This window comes from Arachis ipaensis, chromosome B2 (assembly GCF_059453495.1).
Source record: "Arachis ipaensis isolate K30076 ecotype BB chromosome B2, ASM5945349v1, whole genome shotgun sequence".
In the NCBI taxonomy this organism is placed as follows: domain Eukaryota; kingdom Viridiplantae; phylum Streptophyta; class Magnoliopsida; order Fabales; family Fabaceae; genus Arachis; species Arachis ipaensis.
Genome location: NC_142437.1, coordinates 59,987,680 through 59,995,798, shown reverse-complemented (window position 1 = coordinate 59,995,798; position 8,119 = coordinate 59,987,680). Strand labels below are relative to the sequence as shown.

General features: G+C 42.0%; 1 long non-coding RNA gene across 1 annotated transcript; it reads right to left on the bottom strand.

Moving 5' to 3' along the window:
• Positions 1 to 535: 535 nt before the first annotated feature.
• LOC107628301 (uncharacterized) lies at positions 536 to 905 on the bottom strand. The gene is made up of 3 exons (XR_001617692.3): positions 841 to 905; positions 695 to 748; positions 536 to 617 (listed from the first exon to the last, which is right to left on the bottom strand). It is a non-coding gene; the product is annotated as an uncharacterized LOC107628301 (long non-coding RNA).
• Between the last annotated feature and the right edge of the window lie 7,214 nt (positions 906 to 8,119).

Sequence of the window (8,119 nt, the reverse complement as noted above, 5' to 3'; positions counted from 1 at the left end):
CGCAGCAAGACAAACAAGTTGCTGCCCTGTTTGATCTTTTCTGCTGCTGGACAGATTTAACAACCTAACTTTAAAAATTTGCCATAAATTGTATATTTAACAAAAATGTCCCAAATTTTCCAGTTTAGTTCCTTATATTCCTAAGTTTAGCCCAAACTTGGTCTCATACAATTCCGATCATTACATAATTAGTTACAGCATATGCAATACCACCATAACACAACTCTACATCCTTATTAACAAACACCAATCCTAATCCATCATAAATAAATATAGGAGCACACCATTAATAACTTCCACATCTCATAATTCCAATATATAAATCCACCAACAAATCTATCCCAACAATATTACAAGGCTAATCATTAAATACAACAAACAATTCAACTTATCCTATGGTTCCTCTAACCTAAGTTTTCACAACACCGTAAATATTAAACGTGCAAAACTTAAACCATACCTTGGCCGATCACTTAATTCACCCAAGGCAGCCTCTCAACACAAAATCACAGCCCCTCCAAGCTCAATCAAACAGCCCCGAAGTAAGCCTTGTCACCAACAAAGCTCCAAGTAATCCAAATTCAAGTCCAATGCATAAACACCCTCTTAAACTACACCTAATACACATATATATGTTCCAATTCAGTTTTCTATTACAAAAAACAAGATTGAGCTAGGGTTAGGGTGTTCTTACCATACCCATATGCTCAATAGCTTGAGCCCACAAGTTCCGGAAGCTAACTTGAACCTAGAACATAGAAATTGGACAAGATTCACCATAGGTTTCCAAGTTTACCAAAGAAAGAGGGATAGGGATTCTGAACTTAATAGGAGGCTTACCAGTGAAATTGTTCGGATAGAAAGGTAGAGCTCGACGCGCTGAGCGCGTGGCCGCGAACGGTGCGGTGATCGGAGCCCGGACGGAAGAGTTATGGTGGATCAAAGGAGGTCAAGGGTTTGGGGGCTCTTCTTCCTCCCCAAATCTGTTTTGCTGCGTTGCATGCAAATGGGGGAAGAAGGAGCTGCTGTCTTCTTTAAGTGTTAGGGTCCGGTTGGACCCACGGGCTCGGTTTGGGCCCCGGTTCAACCGGTTCGGTCCTTCCGGTCCGATTTTGGGCCAAATTTTCGAAATTAGTATCAAAATTCTCGTTTTGACGAGCTCTATCCTATTTTGATACTAGTTTTGCATTTTTAATTTTCCTATTTAAAATTCGATTTATTGACTAATTATTTTCCGATTAGCGGGGTTTACATTTGATTATGTTAAAGTCTCTAGTTTACTTCTTTTTATTTTCAATTAAATCAAACTATTATATGCTAAAAGGGTAAACTATACTAATGAATCCACATATTCTATAACTAATAAGATATAAACTAAAGTGCAAAATGCGGAAATAAAGTAAAAACACAGCAAAAGAACAATGTGCAAGTACTTAAAAAAATAAAAATAAAAATAAAAATGAAAATACAGAAAAATAAACAAAATAAGATAGAAGAGTCTGTAGTGGTTCACCAAAAAGATACGCCAGGGATGGCGACCTCCCCACACTTAAATATAGCATCGTCCTCGATGCTCACTCAAGCTGGGTGTGAAGAAGTGTCATCACTGGAAGGATGGGCTGCTGGTGTCTCTGTGGTGGTCTGAGGGTCTGCAGGATGGATAAGTGTAGGAGGATCTGTCTGCTGCAGTGGAGGCACTGACTGTAGAGGGATCTCCGAATATACGGCCTGTAGCTGGTGGTGCTCCTCATGATGTGGCGCAGCCTGCTCTAGTCCTGCCTGCTCAGCCTGGGCATGTGTCTCCTCCTCATGATCGCTCGCCTCCGCCTCAGATGTATCAGAAGGGGTGTCAGGCTCAGAGGGGATGCGCTGCCGGATCGGATCATCAACTTAAGGTGCTCATAGCGCCGCTTGTTGCGATGCTCCATACAATCTAGGCGGGTGAAGAGTCGATGCACCAAATGATAAATAGGCTCAGGAGCAGGTGGATGTGCAGTGGATGAGGCTGGTGCAGCAGTGGAGGTTGAAGGGGCAGCTGAAGATGTAGCTGCCTCAACAGAAGCGGTGAGGAATGGGGGTCTGTAGCCTAAAGCCTGGAACTTCCTGTTGTGCGGGATGATCTTCTTGCAATCTGCAGCAGTTGGCTTAGCATCGGGTAGCTCCGAAGGCACGTCAGCTCGGCGGCCTAGCTAGGTGATTAGATAAGAGAAAGGAAGGGTGCCTTTGACATGGACCCTGGCCATGTAATGCCTGATGAAACGTGGAAGATACAGGTCCTTACCCTCCATTACACACCAAATAAGGGTGATCATAGCAGCGGGCAGCTCTGTCTCATGAGTGCTCGGCATCACATAGTTGCTCAGAATCTGGTGCCAGAGCCGAGCCTCATCATTCTTGTAAATCAGCTTGATTCCCTTAGGCATCACTGTGTTCTTTCCCATGACCCAAGGGACAGTAGGATCAAGGGCTATTCTCTGCTTGATAGCATCCCAGTCAAATCTCATAAATCTCATATCCTCTTCCGCCTTTTGGTAACTGTCAGGCTGATCTGACTTAGGCTGAAGGTGGAGGATGTCCTCAATAGCTTCCTCAGTGACCAAAATCTGTTTTCCTCTGAGGTGCACTGCATCCAGGGAAGTCTTAAAATAGTTACAGTAAAATTTTCTGACCCAGGAAGTATTGACCTCTGTCAAGTTTCATTCCAAGAAGAACCAGCCTCTCTGTTTTATCTGTTCGGAGGTGTACTGCTGTAGTTCTTCTGGAATTTTTAGAGTTCTTTCTAGGTACAGGTTCCTGGAAGCGACAAACACTGGATACTTCAGCTCACAGTATCTGGTTGCAAATTTAACTGGATCTGTGGCAGTGAGGAGCTGGTCAGCCTTCTTCTGCGGGGTAAAGTGCTTTTCCCGCCAGGAGTCGTCATGAAAAATGTCGAGGATGGACATAGAGGATTCGCCTCTTTTCCTTTTACCAGTGGTTGCTTTGCCTTTTCCTTTGCGGTGAGGGTCAGACATCCTAAAGAGCAAAATTCCAGGATATAATTGAAGAACAAAAGCAGGAAAACAGGTAGGCAAATAGGATTTATCAATGTAAGCATAAAGGCAAACGAGCAGTAGAATCATGAAATGAGTTAAATATATGTATATTTTGGACTGTATTTGAGTTAAAAAATCTGAGATGAAAAATCACAATCCAAAATATATTATAAGTAGAATTCATGTTAATTAGGAAAAACAAAGATTATGCCCTGAGTTAGAAAGTTAAAGTGGTTAGTGAGTAAAAAGGAGGTTAGAAGGTGGAAAGTAGTGAGTTAGTAAAAAGAAAGTTAAAGTAAGGGGCATGATAATGGTTTCCTAGTTAACAATAAATTTCACAAGTTTAAAGAATAATCAACTCATAGTCAAGCAAGGATATCATGTTATTGATGATAATTCATATAGATACAGGAGTAGCTAAAATTAAAATGAAATCATCAATAATGCAATTTATTAACCAGGGAATCGAAAGGAATAAGAATGCGAGCCCGTGCACTCATGCATTGGTTGGTTGTAGCCATGTAGTGCAAAATTCAAAATTGCCAAAACCAATGCATGAATAAAAAAAAATGAAACCATTTGCAGAAAATTGGGCAACATTCCGGCTAAAATTGGATGTTCCCGGAAATAAACAGCAGGAAAAATCAGTTCATATAAATTTAAATAAAGCTGCAAAGAGACACAAATAACATGAACATGAAGGAGCAGTGTAAGAGCAGCAAGAAACATGGAAGAACAATATATGAACAATATGATCATCACAGCAAAATCAGAATTGCGAAATAGATAAAACAAGTAGCAAGAACGGCGCAATTATCAGGGCTAAATCCACTAACCACATCCTAGCTACCTAACCACCTAGAATCTACTACAAACATGCATCTCTAACTATTCTAAATTGAACAAAATCTGAAAAATATGCAACGAACTATGGAAGATAGAGAAATCGGTGTTCGGTAGAACCTGGTATGTGTTTGAACATAGGTGAGGGCAGAGAGATGGTGGTGGTGACGCGGCGGCGCTGGGAGGGAGCACAGCGGCGCGGTGGTGTTGGGTTAGGTTTAAGGGAGGGGTGAGGGAGGAGATTGGGTCGAAGGTTGTGGTGGTGGGAGGCGGCACTGCAGTGATGGTTTGGTGGTTGGGGGCTTTGGGTAGGGTTTAATGGTGGAGGGGGGTGGTGATGGTGAGAAGAAGGGGGGTGAGGGTGTTAGCGGCGGTTCTGGGTGGTTGGGGGTGGTGACCGCGGTGGTGGTGGTCGCAGAGGAGGGCGGCGGTGGTTGGGTGGCAGAGGAGGGAGGGGGATACAGAGAAGAGAAGAAGAAGGGGGGTATGGGGGCGCGACGGGTAGGGTTTCGCATGAAGGGGGTTAGTATTTTTGAATCCACACGAACGTGTGGAGCACGCGATCGCGTGACTAGGGTGAAATGGGTTTGACGCAGTCGCGTGGGTTGGGTAAAAGATGGGTGACGCGGACGCGTGAGGCACGCGAACGCGTCACTGTAAATTTTGCTAGACGCACACCTCCAGCGTCGTTTCAGCGCAACTTTCTGTTTCCATTTAGGGGGCCATAATATCCATGCGACGCGGACGCGTCGCTCACGCTTTCGCATGGGATGAAGTTTTTGCAAGTGAAGCGTTCGCGTAAGGGACGCGAACGCGTGGGCCGTTTTGCGCTCGCGTGGGGTGATCTTTTTTTTATATGCAATTATGCAGTTTGCAATATGCAGTGCTAATGTAGATGCTATGAATACTTCCAGGTTCAATGAAAATAAAATAAAATAAAAACAAATAGCACGAAATAAAATTGAAAAAGAAATGATCATGCCATGGTGGGTTGTCTCCCACCTAGCACTTTTAGTTAAAGTCCTTAAGTTGGACATTTGATGAGCTTCCTGTTTTGGTGGCTTGTGCTTAAATTCATCCAGAAATCTCCACCAATGTTTGGAGTGCCAATAGCCTCTGGGGTCCCAAACTAGGCATGTAAAGCTTTTGAGCAGCTTCAAACAGATTCTCAGGCTCCCGGGGTGAAGAATGTCAGAATAGATTCTAGGATCCCAAACTTTGCTTTTAAATCCGCCTTTGTCTTTATCTATATTCTTCCATCTGGGCGGTTTAGAAATTCTATTCTCACCAAGATGACCAAGCGCCTTCCGAGACCCATTCAATTGAAATACCAATCCGTGCACTTCGAATTGAAGCGTGGAACTTTATTGAATCTTGCACACCAGCTCTAAGTACGAGCCATTTTCTTCTTACTCTTAAAGCCGCAGAGAGCTCTAAGCTGGCCATCTGTTTCAAGCAAACCATATTCAAGTGGAAAAGTAAAGATAAAGGTTAGGGATTGTACCCACTTGAAGCTTGTATTAGGTGGTAATGGCCTTGGGATAGGTGCTTCCAGTGGTTCTGTAAGCTCTACTCCCTTGTATTCTTCTGCAATTCCTCCACGTCTTTGCAAAATTCTTCAACTGTAACTGCGTCTTGATCAAAGCCTTCTATGTCTTCCTCGTCACTCAAGTCATAAGTTGGAGGTTAAGAGAAATCTACCTCGACATCATCTTCGTATTCACTTGGATAAGGTTCTTCAGGCTCAAGGAGTTCAGTTGCGGATGCAAGTTTGTGACTAGGAGAGCTTGATTCATGATCATCACTGCCTATGGAATCAACTTCTTGGTATGTTCCGTCCAATTTTTCACAAGGTATATGCTTTGGAGGTTGTGCACTATCCTCCTCGGCATCAAATTCGAACTTCTCGGCGGAATCCTTTACAGTTTTCGATTCCCATGGAGGTTCAGCATCTCCTACATCTTCAACCATTTCTTCCTCTACAACTATTATGGCTTCCTCCACTTGTTCCAATACAAAGCCATGCTCCTCATTGTTCACCAAAGTTTCTAGTGTCTCCTTCATGTTAAGCTCTTCTTTTGATTCCCCACATGTAGCCATGGGAGTACTTTGAGTGCTCAGATGTTGGGAAGCTAATTTATTTACTACCTCGGTTAAGGCAGTAGTGAGTTCCAGTACATCCCTTTGCATCTTCACTTGTCCTTGAAGAAGAACACGAAGGGTGTCATCCATTGGAGATTGGGGTGGATATGAGGGATCATTATTTTGGAGGAACGGTTCATCATAAGAATGTAGTGGTTCTTTAGAGTGATTGGATTGGAATCGGGGTGGATATGGATTAGGGTTGTAGGGAGGTGTTTGGTTGTAGGGAGCTCGTGAGTATGGTGGTTCAAAGCTATGTTGAGAGGGTGGTTCAATAGCACAGGGTGGAACTTGTTGGTAACTACAAGGGGGTCCACCATATCTATCAGCTTGGTATGCATTGTAGAATAGTCGTCGTCTATGACACTGTGGAGGGTGTTGTTGCCTAAAGGGTTGATCAAGTCCTCGTGGCTCCATCCATCCTTGATTGCTCTGACCTTGATGCATGTTCCTGCTATAGCTTTCATTCCCTTCAACAATATTAGAACCAAACTCAAAGCGAGAGGGGTGAGAACTCATGGTAGCTAATAAGAATTAAAAATTAAAACAGAAACAAATAAACAGGTGAAAGAAAAATATTTACGATAACCAATAATAAGGCACACGTTTCCAATTCCCCGTCAACGGCGCCATTTTGACGAATTGAATTCCTGCGCGATCTAGAATTTTCTAAAAATAAATCCTCGTTGCAGGTATAGCTTCTAAACCGGCAAGGAATCTCTTTCGTGCAAAAGTTTTGGTTGTCACAAGTAACAAACCCAATAAAATTTATAAACCGAAGTATTCAAACCTCGGGTCGTCTTCTCAAGAAACTGCAGGGAGGTGTTCTTATTATTAGTTATGGAAAATAGTATTTTTGGGTTTTAAAAGGTTTGAACAAGGGAAATAAATTGCAGGAATTAGTAAATTGATAACTAATAGAACTCTTGGCAAGGTATGAAAATTTGGAAGTCCTATCCTAGTTATCCTTATCGATGGTGATGAGAATTGAGTTTTAATCCCACTTAGTTAACCTTTATTAAAGCAAAGGAAAGTCAAGTGGACGAATTAATTTGATCCTCAAGTCCTTGTCAATTCCTAAGAAAGGACTAGAGTTATTGGAATTCAATTCAATTAGCAAAAATAACAATTATCAATCATGATGAGTTTGATCACTCAAGAGTCTCCAATTAATCAATTAAAGCCAAGAATATAAAAAGTTAAATAAGAATCATAAATCTGAAATACCTCAATTTATATTAAATAAAGAAAATCCTAACATGAATGGTTCGTAAGCCAATTTGGCAACATAAGTAATTAACAAATAAAAGCATTAAAGTATCTAAAAGCAGAAGAGAAATATAAAGTAAAAGGAATATTGAACCTGTGACTGAAGATGAATTGAACTAAACTAATAGAAATCCTAAAATCCTAAATCCTAAGAGAGAGGAGAGAACCTCTCTCTCTAAAAACTACATCTAAATTATGAAAAGTGAATAATGGAAGACCTCCTAATGAATGGATGCATTCCTCCACTTTATAACCTCTAATCTGTGTTTTCTAGACTTAGATCTGGGCCAAAAGGGTTTCAGAAATTGCTGGGGGCATTTTCTGCAGTTTCTGCACGTGGCGTCTGTCACGCGTCCGTGTGGGTCACGCGGTTGCATCATCTGGGAGTTTTCCTTGTCACGCGTTCTCTTCGGTCACGTGTACGCGTCATTTGTTTTCTGCTCAAGACAAGCATCTGCGTCAGTCACGCGTTTGCGTCGCTGCCTTTTCGCGCTAGGCATGCGGCCGCGTCGTCCATGCGTTCGCGTCGCTGCCCTTTTCTTCAAAACTCCATTTTTGTGCTTTCCTTCCAATTTTGTATGTTTCCTTTCTATCCTCTAAGCCATTCCTGCCTTGGAAGATCTGAAAATACTTAACACACAAATCACGGCATCGATTGGTAATAAAGGATAATTAAAATTAATATTTTTAAAGCGTAGGAAACATGTTTTTCACGTATATCACATAATAAGGAAGGGAAAGTAAAACCATGCAATTAACATGAATAAGTGAGTGAAGGATTGAATAAATCACTTAAATTGAGCTCAAAATACATCATAAAGTATGGGTTT